The 26,777-nt window shown below is 38.5% G+C and overlaps 1 long non-coding RNA gene across 1 annotated transcript; it reads left to right on the top strand.

Moving 5' to 3' along the window:
- On the top strand, nt 1-26,438 carry LOC144229220 (uncharacterized). Its single transcript, XR_013334402.1, has 3 exons — nt 1-76; nt 23,076-23,188; nt 26,329-26,438. It is a non-coding gene; the product is annotated as an uncharacterized LOC144229220 (long non-coding RNA).
- The last annotated feature ends 339 nt before the right edge of the window (nt 26,439-26,777 follow it).

The raw sequence follows: 26,777 nt of genomic DNA, 5'->3' as shown, positions 1-26,777 counted from the left end.
TTCTCTTATGTTGACACATTTACTTTTGGTGGAGGGAGAAGAAAGTTGCTAAGATGATAAAAACAGAGATAAAAAGGTAAGTTGGAAAACATTTCATTAGAGAGAGAACATTTGAACTGGGCTATGAAAGAATGATACTCTCTAAAGAGTCAAATCCTGTTTTATAACAGTTGAAGGGCCATTCCAGGGAGGTTCTCTTTCTTTCATGTATAGTAACATGTATTATCATTGATGTTCAGTCCTACAGATTTTGACAACTGTATAAAACTGTGTATCCACCATGACAGTCAGGATATAGAATAGTTCTACCGCTGCAAACAAAATTCCCCCATGCTACCCTTTTGTAGTCAAGTCCTTCCAAAATTTAATCACTGACTAACATTGACCTGTTCATATCACAATAGTTTCACCTTTTCCCTAATGCCATAAAAAGGGAATCACACAGCCTTTTGAGTCTGGCTTCTTCTCACTTAGCACTGAAATTCATTTGTGTTGTTGTAAATAGTAGTAATTCATCTCTTTTTTATTGCTGAGTAATAGTCCATTATCTGGATGTACCACAGTTTGTTTATCTCTTCCCCATTTGATGGGTATTTGGGTTTTTGTTTCCAGTTTGGGGCCATTATGAATAAAGTACTGTTTAGGTTTTTGTGTGAACATAGGCTTTCATTACACTCAGGTAAATACCTTAGGAGTAGAACTGGTAGGTTGTATTGTAAGTACATATTTAACTTTATTTTATTTTTTAAAATATTTTTAAATCTTTATTTATTTTTGAAAGACAGAGAGAGCATGAACAGGGGAGGGGCAGAGAGAGAGGGAGACACAGAATCTGAAGCAGGCTCCGGGCTCTGAGCTATTAGCACAGAGCCTGATGCAGGGCCTGAACTCACAAACTGCAAGCTCATGACCTGAGTTGAAGTCGGCTGCTTAACCGACTGAGCCACCCAGGTGCCCCTATATGTGTTTAGCTTTAAAAAAAAAAACCACAACTGTCAAACTACTTTCCAAAGTGGCTGTACTATTTTGCATTCCAAGTATCCATGTATGAGAGTTTCTCTGTCTCCTTGTTACAGCACTTGCTATAGCTGTTGCTTTGTTGTTTATTTTAGCCATTCTGATAGGTGAGTAGTGGTATCTCTTTGTGGTTTTAATTTACATTTCCCTGTTGAGCCAGGCAGATTGTTGATATTATTATCGCTTTTCAAAAGTCTACACCAGCTATTCAAAAATATACACGAGCCTCCAACTCCACTCCATTCCTCATCTGCTCACCTACTTCTTCAAGAACATAGAAGTGGTCAAGTATGAAGTCCTTAACTTTCTTCCCTTATACTTCCAGACTTTAAAAAAAATTCTGGGAGTGCCTGGGTGGCTTAGTCAGTTAGCATTGGGCGCTTCATTTTCAGCTCAGGTCATGATATCATGGTTTGTGGGTTTGAGCCCTGCATCAGGCTCCATGCTGACACTGCAGAGCCTGCTTGGGATTCTCTCTCTCAAAATTAAAAAATTTAAAAAACTAGTTAAATTTTTTTTTAATTTATTTAAATTCTATTCCCAAATCTCCTTTCTCAGAGAGGGTGATATCTCTCCCTGCCAAGACCGGTCTGTCTTCTCATGTGTCTGGGTCCTTCCCAGCTCCCACCTCTAGGAACCTCAGTGCTGACAACAACCCCTTTTCTTCTGTCAGTCTCTATGCTCTCTAAGGACTCCTTCTCTAAGGCCCACTCCTTCTGGGCTAGGCCTTTTTTTTTTTTTTTTTCCCCTATCAGTGATTCTCAAATGTTTGCATACACCAGAATCACCTGGAGAACTTCTTAAAGCACAGATAACTCGGCCCTATCTCCAGACTTCCTGATTTAGTAGGTCAGGGGTGGTGCTGAGAATATGCATCCAAGTGTGCAGGTGATGCTGCTGCTGGTTAGGGACCAGGATAACCTCAGAAATGCCCCACTTTTATATAGGTATTGAGGTGAGAGTTTCAGGGTACCAAGACACGAGTCAAAAGGTTTCCCTACTACTCTTTTTATCTCTACCTAAGACCATGCTAACTGCAGGTCACTGCTAGCAAGATGAGAGTATTTGACTGGAAAGAAGGATAAACACAGATGACTTTGCCTATAATACAAACTCCAGGAGTGATACCAAGTGGGGAGAACTTATGCCTTCTGTTTCCTCCCATGGACACATCTGATCATAACTTCATCAGTTCATTTGAGGCCAACTCAATGGGCAGGCTCTCTCTAAAATATCTTAAATTTGGGAAAAAGCAATACATCTCATAGGTATTTCTTAAGCATTCAGTTTTCTCTCTTTAGTGCAATATGTATGATTTGTCTTTTGGGAAAGGTACACACAAATCTGTGTGTGGCTTACTTAAGAAAAACTCAGGGCGCCTGGGTGGCTCAGTTGGTTAAGCATCTGACTTCAGCTCAGGTCATGATCTCACAGTTCGTGGGTTCGAGCCCCACATCGGGCTCTGTGCTGACAGCTAGCTCAGAGCCTGGAGCCTGTTTCAGATTCTGTATCTCCCTCTCTCTGACTCTCCCCTGCTCATGCTGTCTTTCTCTCTCTCTCTCTCTCAGAAATAAATAAAAAATATTAAAAAAAAAAAAGAAAAACTCAATGATCGCTATTTGCTCCTCCCATTTATGTTCCAAAAGAAGGGAGAAAATAACTCATTTTATTGAAATTACAAAGGCAGCCTCTGGCCTATAAACGGATAATTAGGCTAGCATCTCCTGAAATAAATCAGAATTTAGAAGGTATTTTTTCTAATATTAATGGGGAAAAGATAATTATCCCATATCTAGATTACCATCTTTACTGACATTTATATTTTGTAGATACCATAGATATGATTCTAGGGAAAAACTATTAGCCATTGCTTCCATAATTTGTTTAGATATGATAAAGCCCTTTCCTGGGAATAATTGTGTTTTTTCCCCTTGACCCCAGTGGAAAAAAAACAACACTGGCTATATCTTCATAGGACCACCAATTATGAAGGCACTGGGAGGCTTTTGAGGTTTGGGATTAGGGAAGATTTTGATTGGCTTTGCCCATTTGGGAACTATTAGTGAATCATCTTTCTCATCACTGACATCAGTATATATACACATTTAAAATCCTTATATAGTAAAGGATAAACTCCTAATTGTCACTGCCCAGGGAAAAGCATAATTGAGACTGATTTAATAGAGCTTGAGCTACTGGGAACACACCCAATTGCTCTGAGATTGATCCCATTGGCATAAAAGTCTGGCATGTCTCCTCAAGGCCACTCCACATCATGACCCCTTGACCTTGGTTGTTGTAGGGAAGACCCAGCAACCAAATCTGGTTGAAAGCCACGTGGCGGTAGCAAAGTATTAATATGCAAGATCAGTATTTATAGATCAAGATGCTATGGAGTAGGATGAGGAAAAATAGGATTAATTAAGGCATTTGGTATGAATCAAAGCTAAATCAGTAGATCATCTTTGAAGCTGAAGAGAACAAAGAGTTTCCTAGTTAGACCTGTCAGGAACAGGTCAGAATCCCAAAAGGTGATTATCTGACCTGAAGACCTCCAAACCAATAGAGCACAATAATAACAAATTCTTTCTTTTAAGCTTTTTAAAAAATGTATTTTGTAGACAGAAGAATAACAAACAGCCAGTATCTTGAGCATAGCTAAAGAAAATCATCCCGTTGCACAGATTGGTGCATTGGTAGAATGTTTTTCTATAACCTTTGCCGGAGCCTCAATGCTATTTCCTTCTTAGAGCCTCTTTGCTTCTTAGAGTCTATTCAGAGTCTCTTAGCTTTTTTTCCTGTTCTCCACAAAACTTATTTTAAACCTCAGCACCTACTCTAAAATCCCTGGTCACCCCCCACACACACACCAGTTATTCTCAGTAAATGAACTCAGCTTCCACTGAATGCTGTCAAATGGAACGTACTCCAAGTCGGTGAGCCCCAACAATCAAATTTGCACATCTGTAGAGGTGCTTTCCCTTCCACCAGCTTGGCAGAGGCATTTGCTTCTATAAAGCTAATTTTTCATTTCTGTTTCCATTCCCTCCTGCCTCCTCAGAAGCTTTCCTTTGGACATCAGCACTTTGCTTCTCTGTCTTTAAGATGTCTGTTCTGCTGGTGTTTCCTGTCAGCATTAAATATGTGCTTTGATTTTCTTGTCTTAAAAAAATCGACCTACATTTTACTTTACCACCTTCTCTTTCCCTTTAGAGTCAAGCCTCCTGAAAACTTTATCTATCCCTGTCTTTGCTTCCTTAAGTCCCATTAACTCTTCAATCTGCCACAAACTGGATTATCTGGATCCAGTCCCTCTCTCCCTGCTTCCATCCACTACCATCAAAGCTGCCCTGACAAAAATGCAAGATAATAATGCAAGATATCAATAATACTTGAAGCTGTATGCATGAATGAGGGGAGTTTATGGGAATGCTCTGCTCTTTCTATTCAGTTTTTCTGGAAACCTAAAAGTGCTCTAAAAATTGTTTATTAATTTAAAAAAATGAACAAGGGTTCAGTGACCTTTTGAAGAACACTTAGTGATGTAGCATATGTGTAGTTGTGTGTACTAGGAAGTGTGGGGAGGAAGAAAATAGTTGGAGAAATGCCAAATTTTAGGGAAAATATTAACACACAGGTCAAAGATATTTAACAAACATTAAGAAGGATAATCACAAAGAAAACCGCTCCAAGACATATTGTAATTACACTGTTGGAAAACCAATGATAAGAGAAAATCTTAGAGAAAAAGATACACACAGGGGACTATAATAAGAATCATGGCCAATGTCATCAAAACCAACACAAGTCAGGAGTCAAAAAAAAAAGGAGGATATAAGAATAGTATTAAAGAAAATCTACAAGGGAGAAGCATACATAACCCTACCTAGATTCTTCATGCAATTTGGATTACAAACAAATATATTTTTTATTGTTGTAGTAACACTATATGTGTAATTTTGCATCTCACGTTTGTACTTGATACTAAATGATTCCATTTTCACATATCTGTAGAATACTCCACCTTCTAGCTTCTATTCTTTTATTCTTTCCTCCATCACCTGTGGTTAGGAGCTTATTTCAGTTTGGATTTTTTTAGTATTAATAGGTAGTTTTAATGGATAACACTGAGTTCCCATGTTTTTGATTTTACTTATTCTTGAGTGAACTCTTTCTGATCTAAAACTGGTTCTTGTAATATCTCATTTACACCTGAATAATCAAACATCACAGGTTTATTTTTTCAACTTTCCCATCTCTGCATTCTACCCCCAAAATGTGTAATTTCATCCATCCTACAGTGGCCATTTCAAATCTTATCCTCTTTATTTATCTGCACTTCTCTGATCCTCTGTAGGACAAGATATGTAGTGATGTTCAATAAATATGTAGGTGTGTTGAGTTAAAGTTGAATAAGAAGTGTGTTAATTTAAAATAAAATGGAATCTAAGACCAGTCTTTGTAACTCAATACAAATCACTTTACTAACATTATTTTATTGGAAGTTGTGAAGATTTGGGAAAAGCTTAATGATTTAACCATTTAACTAACTTTATTTTCCTTTTTCTATATGCAAAAAAGTACTATGTGTAAAAAAACCAAGTGTAATTCTAAATGATTTCCATTTTCAAATGATAATAAAGCACTGTGGTATAACTTTATCGGCATCAATTTTTCACAGGATACAAAGAATTATGGTATACTTTATAACTGATGGCATCTTGAATGCAATACATAGGTAGTTGAACTCAGATGTGGCAAGAACACAATGAGAGGGTACACTCTGGCTGTCTGGGAAATTAAGAGGAAGACCCAGGGAGGAGGAAAGGAGCAGAGAAATAAGGACTTGAGAGAAATAAAGCTGAGCAAATGCCAAAATTTTGTGTCAGAACTGTTCTGTATGTTCCACAGGGTAACTCTGAATCACATAACCCCTTGCACAATTCCCTTGTGTTCTTTATGTGGTAGTTCTGTCTTCCCAAATAAATCATAAGTTTTGTGAAAACAAAGATGATGTCTTCCTCTCCCAGAGAGCTGGTGGGGCACTTGAGTTGTGAGTGTCCAGTTGCTGTATAGTGATGGTGTTTTTTCATCAAGGCATATACCTACCAGAAAGACATTTTCACCAAATTATCCTTTCATATTTCTGGTCTTGTGAGTTAATATAAATCACAGTCTCATTAATATATAAAAGACATTGCTGTTTACTTAAGACCACTCTAACTGGACAGCCCACTGACTATATTCTCATGCCCATTTATGAATATGAAAATATAACAAAAAGAAACCAACAAAACTTTGCTGATGACAACATATAAACTGATGCTAACATGGAGAAATGAAAATATTTAGATCCATCCCTAAATTATCTTAGGATATACAATGCAGATTAATTTTTTTCAAATATTTTAAAAGAATTTTTAAAACCTCAACACATCAATAGGGAAAAATAAATAAACAGGAGACTGATAGAAGAGAAAGCAGTATCGGTAAAGGAAGTAAAAATAAGATCTAATTCTAAGACCTGGTAATAATGGATCAAGGTCACTTGTGGATTTGCTTACTACTGACAATGGTAACAACACTAAAACATTTTGCCCTGTACAGGATGAGATTCTGGAGAAAAGATCAGATCTCCCATGTCCTGAAAGTACCCTTATTTTTAATTAAGCTTGTAGGCATATTCTGGAAATAACATTATTTTCATTACTGAATGTACTTTAAAACATTCATGTAGCTGAGGAAACAGATGTTATTAAAATTTTTACAGCTATTGATGTTAAAAATATCCATGCACTACCAGAGCTTATTTTTGAGCCAACATTCACTTCATAACACAATATTTATATCATTTTATAATTATATTTTTAATACAGTATTTGTTTTAAAAGCATTTTGAAGATCTAAATAAATTACATTGACTAGTTCCTCCTTGTCCACATTTCTAATTAACCCATCGCCTCCCAGAAGGCTAATAAAATTTTACTAAAGCTTCAGAACTGTAAAAATGGAGTGTGAAGTAGTAGCAAAATAACCAAATATTCTAGTTAAAAGTTTAGAAGCCTCACTCAAAGTCATTATCTTCATTTTGCAACCACTATATTTTTCCCCCTGACAGCTGACCATAAATTCATAAGACAAGAATTATGACTTTAGGTGGGGGAAATGCAATGGGTGGGGAAAAATTGCTCAAATAATTACATCACAGATTAATAACATGTATATTTCATATATTTATGCCTGTAAAAAGATATATAATATATATCTTGTATACATGGTAAAATATATATGTATTTCCCATGTGTATATTTAATGTATGTGTACATATATGATTATGATGTGTTCATCATATGGAGAAGAGCTGGAGGCAGAGAAGAGGGTTGGGAAAGTGATGTGAGAGCGTTCAGAGGCAGGGGGAAGGGATATGTGTGATAACATGGAAGAAAGAAATGAAGCTTGTTTCCTGTGGTCATAATTCTAAATGCCTCAAAACATGACTCATCATCTCCTGGTATTCCAGTGGGAGGATGGAAAGAAGAGGAAATTTTGGAAAGATATGTAGAAAACAAAATCACCAGGACTTGGACGAGAGCATGACCCAGTGGAGAGAGCACAGCCTGTAGGATCACATCTGACCTTGAAGCCCACCTCTGCCATTAACCAGCTGTGTGACCCTGGGCAACTTACTCAACCTCCATTTTCTAATCTGCAATAGTAATGTGCAATAGTAATAATTATCTCATTTGACTGCTGGGAATATTAGAGTCCTTACTAGGCTCTACAGAGTACCCCTTTTCCTGCCCCTTCCATCTTATCATCTCTTTAGGCTCCTTTCCCAGCCTATAAACATGTTCACTCTTCTATTCTTTATTAAAACAAACAAAGTCTCCCATGAACTTTGACTTTCTCTAGCCTTATGCCTCTCTCTGTAATATTGCCTTTTGCTTCATCTTGGATAACATCATGCCAAATACGGATCAGTACTTTCCCAACTGTTTTTTTTTAATGGAAAACAAATTCTATAAAATGTTAATGTAATAGGATTATTTGAGAAAAAGTACCCCCTATATTCAAATAAATTTAGGTAGTGTTGGGTTAGAGAAAATTAAACAAGATTCTTCTACCTGATGGTTTCTCAAAGCCTTTACTATGCATTATAAGTCCCCAAGAGAGGTAGACTGTATGCAGTTTTTTACAAACTTCATAAGACTCTTTTATCTGAAGAATTATATGACACTAATATTCCCCCCAAAGCAATTTTTGTGGTAGAGGAGAGAGTGGTTCAACCTCTGCCTTATGGTTACCACATCTGTCCTTTTTCCACCCCCTACCTTTTGGGAAATCCTAGTCAGGGATTTCTGACTTTCTCCTCCTTACAAGAGTCAGGTGGGCCATAACTGGCTGGGTTAAAAGATACTCATTCAGTACAAGAAGGCTTCAATCAATATAGGAAAATAACATGGAGGCATCAATGAAAGTTGCCATCTAGTTGATGAAGATGATCCAGCTAGCTGGCAAAGCCTTTAAAAGATCAAACCTGATTGATTCATAATCTTGAGAAGCAGAAAAACATAAGGACAATGCATCACTCTGGTGGGGATGTTGATAGGAGGGGAAGCTGTGCAGGTATAGAGGCGAGGGGATATATTGGAAATCTGTGCTTTCCACTCGATTTTGCTGTGCCCTAAAATTGCTCTAAAACTTAAATCTATTTTAAAAACCTGGGGAGGGGAACCCCACAAAATAAACATAAGGAAAATTCTGACATTCTGAAAAACAAGGACCACAGGTGTTAGTAAATGTTAAATAAAAATTATTCTTTATTATCTTAAAATTATTTTACAATTATTGTAACACTCATGAATTTATATCACTGCCAGTCTAGAGATTGACAACTTAATTAGTCTAGCCACAGGGTTATAAATTACTACCAGGTCATTAGTTATAATTTTGAATCTCGTGGTCTAAATCCTAGGGGACTTGAAAGAGCTAGCTAGTAAGAACGGTCCCAAGTCTTGAAAATATGATCCTGAGATGACATGAAGGGGTCATTTTTAAAAATGTTTTAAGACTGATTTTCCTATCTTAATGTGATTTTATGGGTAGTTATTTATAAATGTAAACACATTATAGTTACTTCAACTCACTGCCATGTAGAAAGAGGAATGAAAGAGCTGTTCACTGACCCCCCACTCCCTTAAATAGAATTTAACTAAAACCCAAACTCCTGACATTCTTTACCTTTTCTTATAATGTCCCTAAAAGCATATTCTGTTTTCTCTGCCCTGAAGATTTCTGGGCTAGTTTGGGGTGAGAGATTTAACTCTACCATTATAACAGATATCCTAAGTTGAGAAGAAGCTAGGACTCAACCCTACAAGGATCTGGGAACTGGTAACGCCTCTATGTGTATCTGGCTTGGGCAGAAAAGTTCGCAAAGCTCCTCTTCTCCTAGCTCCTCTCCCTTTTTTCTTGTACCCCAGGGAGAATGAATATTGATCTGGTTTGGTCAGCTGTCAGAGGTCAATGTTTTGACCTCGTTTTCTTTTTGAATTTTTTTTCTTTTTTTTCTTTTTGAATTTTTTTTCTTTTTTTCCTATAAAGCGTATTTATTTAAAGTATTCTCTACTCCTAACATAGGGATCAAACTCACAACCCTGAGATCAAGAGTTGTATTCTCTTCCGACTGAGCCAGCCAGGAGCCCCTTGACCTAGTTTTCTAATAGGTACGGTCACAAGGTTTAAACACCTATATGGGGTATGGCTTTCTTTAAACATCTCTTTCATCTTGGCTGGAGTCCTAAGTCAGAGTCTGTTCCCGCATGGAAGGAAATCAACTTAGCTCTCTCTGCTCCATCCTTCCACATGGCTGGGCCAGGTCTACGGCCCCGCGTGGCCTTGCTCAGCTCCATGCTGTGGGGAAGCACATGGATGCCATTCTCTCTGTGGTGTCATCTAATCAGTTGCTGGCAGGTGGGTGTTGGATCAGTCTCCGAGATGCCCAGGGGTGTCATGGGGGATGGTGGAGAAGGAAGTAATGGGTGGAAGAAAGAAGAACTCATAGCTTCTTTGGTCTGAGGCAATATTGCCTGACAGTTTATATAAAAGGAGAGCTCCACAAAGCAGCCCACCTTACCAGAATTCTCTGGGACTAGAGACTAAAGACACACAAAAATTAAAGTGTGACTTTCCTTTTCTTGCTACATTTCCTTGTATATATACTTCCTTTAGAAACCACAAGGAGGGGTAGCTATGGTCAAAAGAAGACTTAGGTAGTTCTAGATCTCATGGTCATAGTGACCTTTAATGAAAGACTCCTTAATCGTCATGAGATACTCAAATAGAGTTAAACAGGAATCTAACCCCCTCCTCTAATCTCTCTGGAGCCTAGAAGCTCTACTGCAAGAGAATCTAATCTCTCTCTGCAATTAGAGTATTGTAATTTAAATAATATATAGATGCATTTGATATAGTTGATTGAGATTGGAAAGGGCCACAGAAGCCAAATCACAGAAGAGAAAATAGGTGTGTGTTTGTGTGTGTGTGTATGTGTGTGTGTGTGTGTTTAATAAGAAGGACAATTTAACCTGGTGAACACTGTCAAACCTGAATGTTAGACAAACAAGGTATCTAGGGGCCACCTGAATTTGGACTTGAACTTTTTTTTTTTAATTTTTTTTTTAAATGTTTTATTTATTTCTAGGAGAGAGAGAGAGAGACAGCGTGAGCAGGGGAGGGTCAGAGAGAGAGGGAGTCACAGACTCCGAAACAGGCTCCAGGCTCTGAGCTGGCAGTCAGCACAGAGCCCGACGCGGGGCCCGAACCCACGAACCGCGAGATCATGACCTAAGCGAAAGTCAGACGCTTAACCGACTAAGCCACCCAGGCGCCCCTGGACTTGAACTCTTCTAGCTCACCCCTGATGCCAAGACATCCTGAGAAAAAAAAAGTGCCAGTGCCTCCTTGCATAATAAAATGGGAAGATCAGACAGTCTTCTGCGGAATCTACCCTCTTTTTAGAGAGGAGTCTTAATTGCAAAAAACTGAAAGCAACTCTGATCAATTTAAGTAGAAAAATAATTTATTAAAGGATTTGAAGTTTCTTTGATGGCCAGGGAAACGAGGTTTGGAGGCAACATCACCAGGAACCAGGCCCCCAGGTCACACTGCAGAGCTCACCACGGATACTGCCATCCTGGGCTAAATGAAGCTCACTTCACCAAGACTACTGATGGTAGACAACAGGCCTAGATAACCCCTCTGAAAACAAGAAACAGCCCCCCCTCAACCTTGCCAGAATGAACACCTCCATTTCTTCAGGATCCAAGCTCTGGCATCTGACTGATGGATCTGAGGTCCATGACTATGACTATGACTATGACCCAACTTCTGGAGGGGGAAATAGGGAATCAATGGGGGACTTCCCTGCCTAAACATTGGGAAAATGTTCAAAGGTACTGATGGTCAACAAAAACTGACCTGAGTCCACTCTTTAGCTGACGTTAGAAGGGGAAAGAGTTTTCTGACTACCCAATGAGCTTCAGTTAATTGGAAGGTGAGACAAGATTTAAACCCAGGCAGTTTGGATCTCAAGCTTGCATTCTTACATACTAGAGAATTCTGCCAAGATAGATATCTTACTAGGACCAACAAACCAATTGAATCTGGGCACATCTAACTCGTGCATAATAAAATTTTGGATGCATGTTAGTCCTTTACCATAAAATCCACAAAAAGATCAGAATTATCATTTATTATCTCTTTTACTCTAGAAGCTATCGTTTCATTGCTAAGAATAACTGGATATCAAGATGTTCACTGTGGCATTGTTCAGAATGGTAAAAAGTTGGAAAACACAGCATAAATCAAGAAAAGAATGAATAAATAAAATGTGGCATTACTATATGATGGGATACTACAGTTAAAAGGAACAAACTTGACGAAAGCAAGTTGCCCAACAATTTGCACAGTATGACATATTTTCTCTATTTTTAAAACACGCAAAGCAATACATTATATTGTTTATGAGCAGACATATGTATAGTAATAAAATTTTTTTAAGTGTGGATGAGAAGAATCTACACCAAATTCATGATATAGATGTGCTTGGGCAGAGAGGGAGATGAATGGGACTGAGGAGAGGGACAGCTTTATTTGTAATTCTTTTTTTGTGTGTGTGTGTAGTTCTTTTTGATTAAAAATATTTGAAGGAAGTATGATAAAATATTAACATTTGTCCATGCTGAGTGGCAGAACATATATAAAGTTTTCTCCAAGTAAAAGAAAGACAGGGATTCCTCAGAGGCTCAGTCATTAAGCATCTGACTTTGGCTCAGGTTATGGTCTCATGGTTCCTGAGTTGGAGTCCTGCTTTGGATGAGCCCCAGTTCTCTCTCTCTCTCTCTCTCTCTCTCTCTCTCTCTCTCCCCCTCTCTCTGCCCATCCTGGGATTCTCTCTCTCTCTTTGCTTGTTGCTCACTTGCACTTGCTCTCTCTCTCTCTCAAACAACAACAACAACAACAACAACAACAACAGCCAGAGAAAAAGGAGATGAACAGAAATGAGGAGAAGAGATGGATCTCAATTTCCAGATAGAAAGACAAAGGATTTCATTATTTAAGAAGCAATTCCCTCCAAGGGGCACATAGGTACCTCAGTCTGTTGAGCAATTAAGCCTACAACTTCAGCTCATGTCATGATCTCCTGGTTTGGAGTACAAGATTCCTATGGGTTCGGTGCTGACAGCTCAGCGCCTGCAGCCTGCTTCCGATTCTATCTCTTTCTCTCTCTCTCTCTCTCTCTCTCTCTGCCCCCTCCCACTCCCACTCTGTCAATCTCTCAAAAATTAAAAAAAAAACATTAAAATATTTAAATTAAAAAAAAGCAATTCTTTCCAGATGTTCTGTCTATAAATAAACTCCCCAAAGCCATTCGAGTGGGAATTCCAGCCCAAACTCATTGTCAACAGCCTTGGTTTCACACAAATTAATTTCTTTCTGCTTTTGAGCCTTCGACCCTGTTTATCTTTCATGTTGGTCTGTGCTACTTTGTCCTTTAGAGCCTTTCGTTTTCTCAGTTTCAGCCTGGATCTTCTTGATGAAATTTTGCTTTCCTCCCTGGGAATTGCAGTCCCTGCCACTTCTGCCCACTTCTCTGCTGCTGCTATTAATTGATTTTATTTTGTTCTTGACACTGTTCTAAGTATTTTACAATACAGACTCATTTTATACTAAAAATCTTTTCTACTCAGATAGGTACTATTGTGATCCTCCTCATTCAGTAAAGAAACAAAGATACAGAGGGTAAAGCTCTAGATCATATGGCCAAGGAATGAGTGTGAAACCCACCACTTATTTATCTATTCTTCTGTTCATAGACATCAATGAGATTTCCAGTTATTTGCCACTGTAAATAATGCTGCCATGAGGGTCCTGTACATGCCTTCTTGAGAACCTGTACAAGTTTCTAGGGTATACATCTTGAGGCAAAATTGTGGCATTATAGGGAAGACACATTCTCAACTTTGCTATATTTTGCCAAACTGCTCTAAGAAGTGATTCTGATATCTCCTCCCCACTCCTGCCCCGGCAGTGTTAACCCATATTGTTCCCACCTGCTAGAGAACTTAAACCTTAAAACTTTATTAATATGATAGGTGTGAAATGGAACCTCACTGTGGTTTTCACTTACATTTCCTTGATTACTCTTAAAGTTAAACCCCTTTTTAAAGTTTTCAATGAATTACCCTTTGTCATTTCTATATTGTGTTATATGTTACTTTTGTCTTTTCAGGAATCCTTTACTTATTAAATACCAATCCTTTGTCTATCACTTGCACTGTAAATAGCTTCATTCAGTCTGTGGCTTATTTCCTCCATGCTATCTTTTATAATACAGATTTTTTTTTTTAAATCTAGTTAACATTTCCAATCTTTTCCTTATGGTTACATTTATTTTTCCTTACCTAAAAAATATTTTTATGCTCGGATATAAAGAAATTCTATTAAAGTTTTCTCCAAGGAGTTAAAATTTTGCTTTGGACATTCAGGTCTAAATTACCTGAAGTCACATTTGTGTCTGGTGAGATGTGGTGCCCTACTTGTATTTTTCTTCCACATGGTTTACAATTTTCCCCAGGACCATTTTGCACATAGTTGATCTCCTGATCTGTATTACCATCTCTTTTATTTATTTAGAAAGCTTTCTTATGTCCATAGACCCGTTTGAGAACTCTCTAGGCTGTCCCATTATTCCATGGGTCTATTTCTGCATTTATATCACACAGTTTTAATTACCTAACTTCATTATAAATATTGACATCTGATAAGGCATGTCTCCCTGCTTGTTCATCTTTAAAATTTTTCTCAACTCTTTTTGGCCCTTTGCTCTTTTGTACTAAATCAAAGTCAGCTTATTTGGTTCCACAAAAAATGGCATTTTTATTGTATTAACACTCATAAATCCAAGATTTTTATTTACATCATGGGTTAATTCAGCAAAAGTCAACCTTTTTATATTGAATCTACCTAGCCACAAAAGGTTTAAATATTTCCATCTATTTAGGTCTTCTTTAATTCCTTTTGATAAAATGTCAAAACACTGAACATATCTTGTACATATTCAATTATGTTTGTTCTTTGACTTTTTGGGTTTCTGACAGCCCTCAAAAAATGAGGTTTTATTTTAAAAATTTACATTGATAGGGGTGCCTGGTTGGTTCAGGCAGTTAAGCGTCCAACTTTAGCTCGAGTCGTGATCTCATGGTTTCTGAGTTCAAGCCCCGCTTTGGGCTCTGTGCTGATAGCTTGGAGCCAGCCTGCTTTGAATTCTGTCTCCTTCTTGAAATCTCTCTTTCACTCTCTCTCTCAAAAATAAATAAACATTAAAAATATTTTTAAAATTTACATTGATAAACAAATCACAGGAATGAAAAGTATAGAATAGGGAATATAGTCAGTAATTTTATAATTTGTATAGTAACAGAGGATTACTATACTTATTGTGGTATTTTGTAATGTATATAATTTTCAAATCACTGTTATACACCTGAAACTAATGTCATATTATATATCAACTATACTTCAAGTAAAAATTAAAGGAAAAGATTACATAGAGCTAACTTATTGGTATAAAGGAATGTAACTGATTTTTGCATAAGAATCTTTTATCGAATAACTTTGATGAATTCCACCATTAATTTCAATAACATGTCAGTCAATTCTCCTGGATTCTGTTTGTACAGAATTGTTTAATATACCATTAATGACACCGTATTTCTCTTTTTAATTCTTATGTATTTCATTTGATTGATTAATCAATGGATTGATTGACTTACTGTAATGGCCAGAACATCTAATATTATGACAATAAAATAATAGTAATGTGATAATCCCCAAACCCCTTTTTGCTTCTTGATCAAAAAAGGAATGTGTCTAACTTTTCTACACTTAGAAAATTGATTACCATTAGTTTTTGGTGTATAGACTTCATGAAATTAAGATAGCTCTCATCTACTTCTTGTTTCCTTAGAGTTTATTTTTAAATTATTTTAGGCGTTGAACTTATAAAATGCTCTTTCTACGTCTATTAAAAGAGAAAAAAATCACATGACTGTTTCATTTCATTGAAGTGATAAGTTACATTATTAGTTTTGTCAGATTTTAGAATGTCCTACATTCCTGAAAGAAACTACTTGATAATATATTTAGATTTGATTAGTTAATAGTTTATGATTTTATGTCTTTGTTAATAAGTGAAATGAGCCTTTTCCTTCTCTTATTCAATTTTGGAAGCAAGGTTAAACTAACTTTATGAAAAGAAAAAGAGTTCAGGCATCTTTTTCTATTTTTTTTTGAAACAACTTGCATTTAACAAGTATTATCTATTCCCTGAAAGTTTAGTAGAATTCATCTATACTTCCCTCTGAATCTACATCTTTTAGGGTGATCTCTGATGATTATCATTTTAATTTCTTTTGTGATTATTAGCCTGTTCAAGTTATCTTTTTTTTTTAAGTTCATTTGTCTATTTTGAGAGAAAGAGAGAATCTGAGTGAGTATGAGCAGGGCAGGGGCAGAGAGAGAGAGAGAGAGGGAGAGAGAGAGAGAGAATCCCAAGCAGACTTCTCGCTGTCAGCACAGAGACCAACTCAGGGCTCCAACCCATGAACTGCAAGATCATGACCTACGCAGAAATCAAGAGTCAACTGCTCAACCAACTGAGCCACCCAGGTACCCCTCAAGTTATCTTTTTGTGACAAGATTAGTATTTTCCATTTTTCCCAGAAACTCACTTTTATAAGTTTCAAATGTATTAGCATCTAGTTGTTAAAAAATATTCTGTGTCACATGGACATAATTAGCTGCAAAGAAGCCTGAGAAACATAGTTTTTATTCTGGGTTAATCATGTGTCCAACTAAAAATGGATCATATTTTTTTAACTTAGGAAAAATTTTAAAATGGTATTAGTAGACAACTTACAGTCATCCTCATAGCTGCCATGATTAGCAACATGCTCCAGGAGATGGGCTGATTGCCTTAGTCTGTGTCCTTCTAGTAGGTTTAAGAGGCAAGGTTTAGACGTAGGTTATAGGGTAGGTTTAAGGGTAGATATCAGAGCCTATGGTGCCATAGATGGGAATTACCATTCCGACTTTTCCCTTCATGAGGCAATTGCTCAGGAACCCCCACTTAGTCTTCTACCCCAAGAAGCTTTAAAGCTTCTATTTAAAGTTTTCTCCCTTGTTCTACTCCCCTGGGCTTCAAGAAACACAAGGAGAGGAGAAATATTCAGGGTTTGGATGTCAGCCTATATCCAACTAGACTTTCTGTTCTTATCCCCCATATACCAGGCTACATTACCCTTGTAACTGTCCATGAAGGGTTTCACTCAAATTTTCCCTTACTTTATTCATTTACTCATTTTCTATTCATTTCCTATTTTATTCATTTATTTTTATTTACTTTATTCATTTAATATTTTCTTTTCTTTTTTTTTTTCTTTACCTCCATAGACTTTCCTCCTCCCTGAGGCACCCCCAGAAATAGGTTTGAAGGAGACCAGCACCTAAGCTAGTCTGCTACTTGTCAAGAACCAGAAGTAATTTTTTGTGCTTTAATTTGGGAGGGGCAGCAGAGCTGTGTTTTTCCTCCCCAAAGGAGTTATTTCCCTTCCCAAAAGAAGATGAGAATTCAACCTGTGGCTGAAAAGGGACATGTGAAAAGGACATGAACTGAGATGCACAATTTCTGAGAAGAGTCTGGAGCCAGGCTGCTTCCTCTGTATGCTGAGCCCCAATATTTTGGGGTTGATGAAACATTTCTGATGAGTTTAGGGAGCTCCAGAACAGAGGAGTTTTGTACCTCTTTTCCCAGATGTGGCCTGAGGAAAGGGAAAAGGACCCTAGAGAAGCCCCAAGTCCAGCCTGATTCAGATTAATGAATTAGCAATACTGAGGACAGTGTCTGGGAAAGCAGACCTGACAGCAGCCCCGTAGAGGCCCACGCATACCCAGGTGGCACAGATAAGCCTCTGGAATTGTCATTTTCCCTGAAGAAGGACATAGAGGTAGGTTGAGAGAAGGCTACAAATGGAAGAGGTTCACAGTTTGGACAAAGAAGCAGCAATATGTGTGGATTTGGGGACTACAAGCCACGATGGAGCTGAAGAAAATATCTGTAAGAGAGCTGAGTGGACCTAGCACATGGCTGAGCCCAAAGGGCAGAGGCCAGTGAGGGCAGAGTCAGGCCCACCCACAGGTGTTGCATTCCCAATCTCAGAACACCATGCCAGTGTCTGGAGTCTCAGGCCACTCCTAGGTGCAAGGAAAGGAAGCAGAGGGAGAATGCCAAATAAACAGAGCCATTAGACAAAAGTGATTATGTTTTAAAACATAAGGTAGTGAATGAAAGTGAATTGGCAAGTTTAAGCTTTCTACTGTTAGTAAAGCCTGAATTGAGCCTATAGAGATATAAGGGAAAGCACCATTCTTTTTTGTATACCTCAACTGAAGTAGTGAATTTCATACCTGAGACAAACCTCACTTTGATTTTTATCTTACTGGTTTAGGCCTTTTTTTTTTTTAACCATTTAGACTTTCTCGTTCTACCTGTTTTGTTGTTTATTGATCACTTAATTATTTCCTTTTTAACCTTTTCTGCCATTTCCATTTCTTCTATTTTATTATTGATTAATCTTTATTTTATCTTCTCTTTCACTAGATGTTTATTAAAATCTCATCTACTTATCTTTTTACAGTTACATATATTTGCAATGAGTAGCAAATACCATATATAACTAAATCTGTAAGGTAAGGTCTTCAATCATCATTTCAACACTTTAAAAAAAAGAAAATCTTGTAAAAATTATTTAAAATGGAAGATAACCCGGGCAATTTAATATGGATGTGTATAATTTAACTTAATCTGTATAACTGTGTAGTTCAACTCCATTAAAGATACAGTCTGGAACCCCTGAAGGGGGGAGTTCTTATGCAATACCTCTTGCCCTAAGGAGCATACCTCACATTCTCCAACAGGAAGAAGCTTACTTTACAAAGAACAGCAGAAGAAGGAAGAATCTCTCCTTGCCCAGCAACAGCTCAGCCAATGAGAATGCAGCAAAACAGCCCTGCCCAGTTTTTTCCCCCTTTGAAAACAAGCCCCTATCTTCATTCTCTAAACGTGTCTATGATTTGTCATAGTTTACTTGTAGAAATTCTTCTGTTATTCCTGAATAAGCTCATTTTGCTGGTAAAATAACTGGCTCTTCTATTTTGTTTTCTTTTCAAAGTTTATTTATTTTGAGAGAGACAGTAAGAGAGTGCAAGCAGGGGAGGAGTAGAGAGGAAAGAGAGAATCCCAAGTAGGCTCCATGCTGACAACACGGAGCCTGACATGGGGCTCCATTGCATGGACAGTGAGATCATAACCTGAGCCAAAAATCAAGAGTTGGATGCTTAACGGATTGAGCCACCCAGGCACTCTGGCTCTTCTGTTTTTAAAGTCAGCATTACATGGCAACCACAAAGGTACCTGAAGGAGATCAACCGCTAAGGGACTAACAACCCCCAGAACTATGTGAGGTACTCACATGAGCTCCTGCGGTCTCTCTGCTTCTGGGGGTCATCTCTTTCCTTTTTGTTTGGTGAGTCTCCTCTTGGATCTGAGATCCTTCCATTTGGTTGACTTTTGGTCTGACCTTACTCAGGATCTGATTTTTGTTGTTTTCATTTTTATGAAGGCATTTCCCTTTCCAGTCTACTCTTGTTTTCTGAACCTCTGGGTTATTTTCCCTAAGTTTATCTATTTTGAGAGAGAGAAAGAGAGAGAGAGTGCACACTAGCAGGAGGGGGGCAGAGAGCGAGCGAGGGATGAAGGAGAGAGAGAAAATCCCAAGCCCTGACACAGGGATTGAACTCATGATCTGGGAGATCATGACCTGAGCCGAAATCAAGAGCCTGATACTTAACCAATGGAGCCACTCAAGCACCCCAGAACCTTTGGTTTTGAGTAATGGTATCCTAATGTGTTAAAATTTGTCAGGAGGGTCCTCCTTCTGAGGCCATGGCTGGTTTTACATTTAAAAATTACAGTCCTATCTCATGCACATTTTTAACTAATTGGATCAACTTAACAAGAAATAATTTAGAATTCCAATCGTCATTGTGGCAGACTTTTGATCTCCGCAAACTTGCTTTTCTTAGAACCAAGTTAGAAGATCATGACTCTAAAATGAAATACACTGAATTGGATGCTTATTTTAATTGGTATCTCGAGGCTTCCAAAAGTATTCAGGACTCTAAAATCAACTCTTTACAAAGAGCTTGGTTCTAAATGTATCAAGGCACACAAATAATGAAAAGAAATATAAAAAACTTTCCAAGCCTTTCTCCCCTCTCCCATCCCCTTTGTCTTCATCTCCACCTCCTTTATACTGTCCAATTCTTCATCCTAATTCTGTCTTTGAACTCTCCTTTTTCTTGGAACCTCTCCCTGCTCCTTCCTCCTTCAAGCCCATTAGAGCTTACCCTTTCAAAGTTGGATCCTCTTTGGAGCACCTGGGTGGCTCAGTTGGTTAAGCATCCAACTCTTATTTTTTTAAATTTTCTTTCTTTTTAAAAAGTTTTTATTTATTATTGAGAGAGAGAGTACAATAGGGGAAGAGCCGAGAGAGAAAGAAACAGAGGATCCGAAGGCTGCTGTGGGACTCAAACTCATAAACCCTGAGATCATGACCTGAGCCAAAGTTCAACACTTAACTGACTGAGCTACCAGGCACTCCAAGCATCCAACTCTTGATATTGATTGGCTCAGGGTGTGATCTCATGATTGTAAGATCGAACTCTGTGTTGAATATGGAGCCTGCTTGGGATCCTCTCTCTCCCTCTATCTTTCTGCCTCTCCCCCACTCGTGCTCATTCTCAAAATAAATAATTAACTTAAAAATTAAATTCACTGAGGATTCTAATGTTCGGCCCCTCATGTCCTATGTCCCCTGGACTAAGGTCAAACTATGAGCCATAGTCAAAGATTTTCCTAGAATTTCCCAGATCTGTAGAATCTGAAGATCCTTACAGATTTTCCAAGGATTTAATGTAATCATCCAGACTTACTAACCAGGTTCCTCAATTTGTCCCAGCTAGTTCACATGCTTGTCAGTGAAGGCTGAGCCTGGTGTGGATGAAATAGAGAATTGGGATAATTCTGTTTTCAGAATCTCTACAACTGCAAATGAGAGACCAGCCTCCTGCCTTGTTATAGAAGGCTCAGCAATCCCTAAACTGCTTCACCTGGTAATCCCTAGGGCTTTGTCAAATCCTGTTGATTGGAATAAGATCCAGGCTTATACTCAGAAGTGCAGTGAACCTGTGCTTACCTATTACAATCGACTCCAAGCTGTTTTCAAGGAAAATTCTGGCCTTCCTATGGATGTTGAATCCACTCAGGTAGCCTTCCACTCTATGTTCATTAAGGGGCCGAACTGAGATCTTTCCCTTCTAGTGAAAATGCAAATCATCTCACCTGCACCCTAGAGGATTCAATTAAAGGGAAGTCCACTAAAATCTTTACTGTTCAGTGTCAACAAATGGAGGCCTCTAAACAAAACATAACCCCTCCTGGTCTCTGCCATTATTGTGAAAATCCAGGATGTTGGAAGAAAGATAGTTACAAACTTAAACACTCCAGGTGCTGTCAGCCTTTCCAATGCCCTCCTAAACCCCAATCTGGGGACTCCAAGGAACCAAGGGGCCTTTTCCCCACCCTTACTCATTACCAGCTTGGATAAATAACCCTCCAGATTGGGAATGAATTTCTCTGTTACTGGCACTAGAGCTACACACTTGGTGCTGAACCCCACTGTTGTTAAACAGCTCCTGCCTCAAAGTATTGAAATGGTTCAAATAGTGGGGCTCTGTAGTAAACGTCAACAGGTTTCCATCTCTAAGCCCATTTTTTCCTTTTTGTTCCAGCCCTCTGAAAGATCCTCATCCTTTTCTCCTTAGTCCCTTCACCCATGTTCATAGATCAAGATTTCTTAGAGAACTATCTTGCGGGATTTTCTTTCTCCCCAAAGGGGGAGGTAATTTTAAAAGTTGACAGCAGCAACCAAATAGCCAACCAGGTGAATCAAATCACCCTTCAACATCTTTTATTTGCTCTTTCACTGATGGCATTGGAGCTAACTTTGAGGACACTAACAATTTGTCCCGATTGGATCAGCTTTCACTCTCATTATGGGTCAAAATCTTTAACTGATATTGGCAGAATCCACAGTGCACCACCTATTAACATCCAAGTATATCCCTCAAAACCTCTCCCAGAATTAATTAATAAAATTAATTACTTAATTAAAAGGAGCACTTCAAGGCATCAAGCCCACAATGGAATATTATAAGGCTCAGGGCCTCCTCCTCCCTGCCCTAGTCCTTGAAATACTCCTATTTTTCCTGTGAAGAAACCCAATGGCCACAGATAGAGATTTTTCCAGGATGTCTGAGTCATAAACAATATTGTTATCTTACATAACCCTGCTGTTCCAATCTTCATACTTTGTTAGAATCATGTAGTGCCTTCTAAGCTTCCCTGTTGATAAGGCCAGCAAGGCCTTCACCAGGAAAGGGAAAGAACACACCTGACAATAATGCTCAAAGATTTTACCAAAAGTTCTTTCCAAACCTTGAAAGCATATTTAGATAATAATGAAGTTACCTGGAAGCTCTACTTTCTGACAATGTATAGACTGTTTCTCTACTCCTCTTCTCAGGCCTCTTTGTAGTAAGATAGCATCCACTTTTAAAAATTTCTAGCCTTGTGGGGACACAAAGTCTCCAAGGAGAAACTGGTTTGCTTAAACTTAGGTTTGTTATTTGGAGCACATGGTTTCAGAACAAGGACTATATTTAGGTCCAAATGGGCTTCATGGCATCCTGAACTTTTCTAACCCCCACACTAAGTGCCATTTATGAGTTTTTCATGGGCTAGCTGGCTACTGCCAAAATAGGGTTCCAAACTTCTCTCTAATGGCCCAAGTCCTGTATGTTTCATCAAAAACAATAAACCTGATCATCTCGTTTGGGAAGATCAGGGTGAACCTAGCCCTGAAAGCCCTAAAGGAAAGCTTGAAAAATTCCCCTGCTGTTGAACATACTCATTATCCACTTCTCTTTTTCCTTTTCATATCTGAAAGGAAAGGAAACCCCCTTGGGGTACTCACCCCTAAATGTGGAATCACTATCAACCGATAGGTTATTATAGCCAACAGTTAGACCCTGTGGCACAAGGATATCTCCCTCGCCTCAGGGCCATTCTTGCCACCACCCTGTTAGTCAAGGCCACTGAAGACCTAGTCATGGGATCCCTCTAGCAATCTAGCGCCCATTCAGTAGAAGCCCTCCCAGCACCCCACCCCCCCACCAGAGTCCTCATCACACTCACCACCTTTTGGCCATTCATTTCACCTCCTATGAAATCCTTTTGCTAACCACTCCTCATTTAACTCTTTGTCACTAGAATAATCTTAATCTTAACCATGTCACCCTTCTTCCCTCTGCTACAGATGACACTCCTCATGACTGACAGATCACCTCCCAACCCCCTGCGACAACTTGCGGAAAACGCCTTTGGATAATGCTGACTTTTTGCGACTTACTGATGGTTCTTATTTAAAAGGTGAAAATGATAAATATGTTGGGTATTCTATTGCAGCTCCCTACAAAGTTGTTGAAGCAGAACTTTTGCTCTCGGCTACCTTCGCCCAACAGGCTGGATTGTACACTTTTGCTTGGGTCTACATTTTACCAAGGGAAAAACTATAAATATTTATACTGATAGAAGTTATGCCTTTACAATAACTATGACTTTGGAATACCATGGTAATAGTGAGGCTTCTTCCTTTCCAGTGGGGACAAAAAAAAAAAATAGCCTTTGTGTCCAGGAATTATTAGATGCCATATTCTTGCCAGTTGCTTTGTCATTATTCAAGGTACCTCAGCATCCCAGACATGATTGCCTGGAGGCTAGAGGAAACCACCTTGCTGCTATTTATTTAAAGAACACTGCTTTCAAAGGCATGAAAAACCAAACCTATGTCATGGTCCAAAGGGATGTTTCCTCAAATGATAACCTAGAAAAAATGACTAGAGATTCCCAAATTGGCCTCTCAAAAGGAAAAATGATATTGGGAATCTAATAACTATTGATTCCATTTTAAAAAACAAAAACAAGGGTTGTCTGGGTGGCTCAGCCAGTTAAGCATCAGACTTCGGCTCAGGTCATAAGTTTGAGCCCTACATCAGGCTTGCTGCTGTCAGTGCACAGCCTTCTTTTTTTTTTTTCTATTTACATATTTTATTTTTATTTTTTATGGTTTTAGATTTATTTTTTTAACTAGTTTATTGTCAAATTGGTTTCCATATAACACCCAGTGCACAGCCTTCTTGACATCCTCTGTCCCCTTCTCTCTCTCTGCCTTTCTCTCTCTCTCAAAAATGAATAAACATTAAAAAAAAAAAACTCTGGCTTGGGCTAAACAATAATCCAGTTCTGTCAGAGACTCATTGGCCTATTCATAAAATGATAAACTTCCTGAATGAATACTGGTGGGGATATTTTAACAAGGTTGCAAAGAGTGTCTACTTTGTTTACCCCACTGGCCTAAAGTACAATCCAGAAAAACCTATTTGCACTGTTTCCAGACACTTAAAATTGTCCAATGGACCACTTGAGATTTGGCAAATGGATATTATTTACCTATTTCCATCTCATGGATATAAAGATGTCTTGGCAATGATTTGTATGTTTTCTCATCAAACTGAGGTCTCCCCTGCAGAAAGGTAATGACTACTTCTACTAGAAAAGTTCACCCTACTTGTAGAACCTCCCTCAAACCTTAGTCCTACACTGTTTGGAACCCATAAATTCATAAATTAGATAATTATAGGATGCCCAATGTACTTGGCCCCTGCTTCTTCCAATCTAGAGCTGATAAAGGGGGCATAATTCAGTATTGCAGAGGCCTAATAGTTTCTGTTGAGAATACTCATGGTTTAGTAAATGAATCTGCAGCATGTTCTAAAAAGACAAAGTCCTTAAATACCACACCTTGCACACTGGATATTTCATCTATTGGGAAAGACCTCTCTAGAAAGACTCTTTGACTCCATTGGAAATGCTCCCATCAGATACTATTAACTAACCCTTGTGCTATCAAATTCCAAGGAACAGGCTCTTGGATCCAGTGTAACATCTGGAGAAAGCACTAAACTCTGACTTGACATGCACACCAACTGATGACCTGAAAATAAAGATTTCCAGGAACCAAGGTGGAAAACAGCTGAAGGGGACAGCTTTCCCAAGATTACTGGACTAGGGCTATATACCTTTTTGTCACTGTTGCTTCTTATTTCTTCCCTTTCTTTCTTGGCCCAATATATTGCAAAAGGGGAAAACCTTTCTGACTGTTGTATCTGCCCAGAAACTCCAATCTGTTGGTAATGCCAGAGATCCCTTAGTCTTTCCTATTTAAGTATTGTGTTCCTCTGTACCCAAGAGGAGTACAAATGAGCTAACTCATATAACAGTTGCAAGGCTGCTAGAAAAAACACCTTTAGGCTGGGATGGTTCCTTGCAGAATGTCTGCTTCTCATCTTCTGTATAATCATTATTCAGGTTTACACCTGTTGTCTGACAAATCTTAATAGAAATTATAAGCCCATACAAATTTTTGGATAGTTTGTTCTAGTTTTGAGAAGTATGCTGGTGCAATTTTGATTGNATCATGACCTAAGCGAAAGTCGGCCGCTCAACCGACTAAGCCACCCGGGCGCCCCAAAACCATGAGAGACTCTTGAATGCTGACAAAAACTGAGGACTGATGGATGTGGGGGGGAGGGGGGATGGGCATGGAGGAGGACACTTGTGGGGATGAGCACTGAGTGTTATGTGGAAACTAATTTGACAATAAACTATTAAAAAAAAAAAAAGAAATTATAAGCCCAATAGGGTGATGCTAGCTCAGTGCTTTGAGATAACGTCCAGTGCTTACCCCAGATAGGAAATGCCTGAGAGTTCTCCCTCCTAATCTCTGTTACTCAAATGTGGCTTTAGTGTTTTTTTTTTCCTTTTTCAATTTTTAAAAATGTTTATTTAGTTTTGAGAGAGAGAGAGAGAGAAAGAGAGAGACAGACAGACAGACTGACTGACAGACAGACAGACACAGAATCTGAAGCAGGCTCCAGGCTCTGAGCTGTCAGCACAGAGCCTGATGCGGGGCTCAGACTCATGGAGCACAAGATCATAACCTGAGCTATCCAGGTGTCCCAAATTGCTTTCTAATCTATGTACTTTCCCTCTGATATGGGATGTGACAACCAGGAAAGGTCCTTCCTGGCACGGAGGGATGAAACTTCTAGATACAAAAAGCTAGTCTTAATCAGCTATGCTTTTGAGGAAAGATCTTGATCAAAAAGGGAAATGTGAGAAAAAGTAAATTTAAAATGGAAGTCTGGCTGGGGCGCCTGGGTGGCTCAGTCCATTGAGCATCTGACTTCGGCTCAGGTCGTGGTCTCACAGTTTATGAGTTGGAGCCCCACATCACACTCTCTGCTGTCAGCGCAGAGCCTGCTTCAGATCCTCCATCTCTCTCTCTCTCTCTCTGCCCCTTTTGACTCATGCTGTCTCTCTCAAAAGTGAATAAACATTTATTTTTTAAAAAGTTAAAAAAAAATAAAATAGAAGTCTGGAAACCCTGAAGAGGGAGCTCTCCTGCACTACCATTTTCCCTAAGGAGCATACCTCACATTCTCCAACAGGAAGAAGCTTACTTTACAGAGTGCAGCAGAAAGAAGGAAGACTTTCTTTGCCCAGCAACAGCTCAGCCAATGAGAATGCAGCAAAACAGCCCTGCCCAGCTTCTACCTTCCCCTGGGCTTCTACCTTCCCCTGGTAAAGGCAAGCCCCTCTCCTCTGTTCTCTTGATTTGCATATGGTTTGCCATAATTTGCTTGTCCCAAATTGCAATTCCTCTGGTATTCCCAAATAAACTCATTTTATGGGTAAAATAACTGGCTTTTTTATTTTTTAAGATCAACAGGGTTTTTTTTTTAATAGGCAAACTCAAATATCCAATATAAAATTTAATGTTTGGAAGTAGCACTTGCTATCTGAAAGTTAATATACATATTGATATATACTCTATAGAAAAGAACACTTTTTATGATTTAAAATTAATATATTAAGAGTTTTTGTTTTGCTTGGAAAA

The sequence above is a fragment of the Crocuta crocuta genome, unplaced genomic scaffold, assembly GCF_008692635.1.
Source record: "Crocuta crocuta isolate KB4526 unplaced genomic scaffold, BGI_CrCroc_1.0 scaffold163, whole genome shotgun sequence".
Lineage (NCBI taxonomy): Eukaryota > Metazoa > Chordata > Mammalia > Carnivora > Hyaenidae > Crocuta > Crocuta crocuta.
This window is presented reverse-complemented; position numbering and strand designations above follow the sequence as displayed.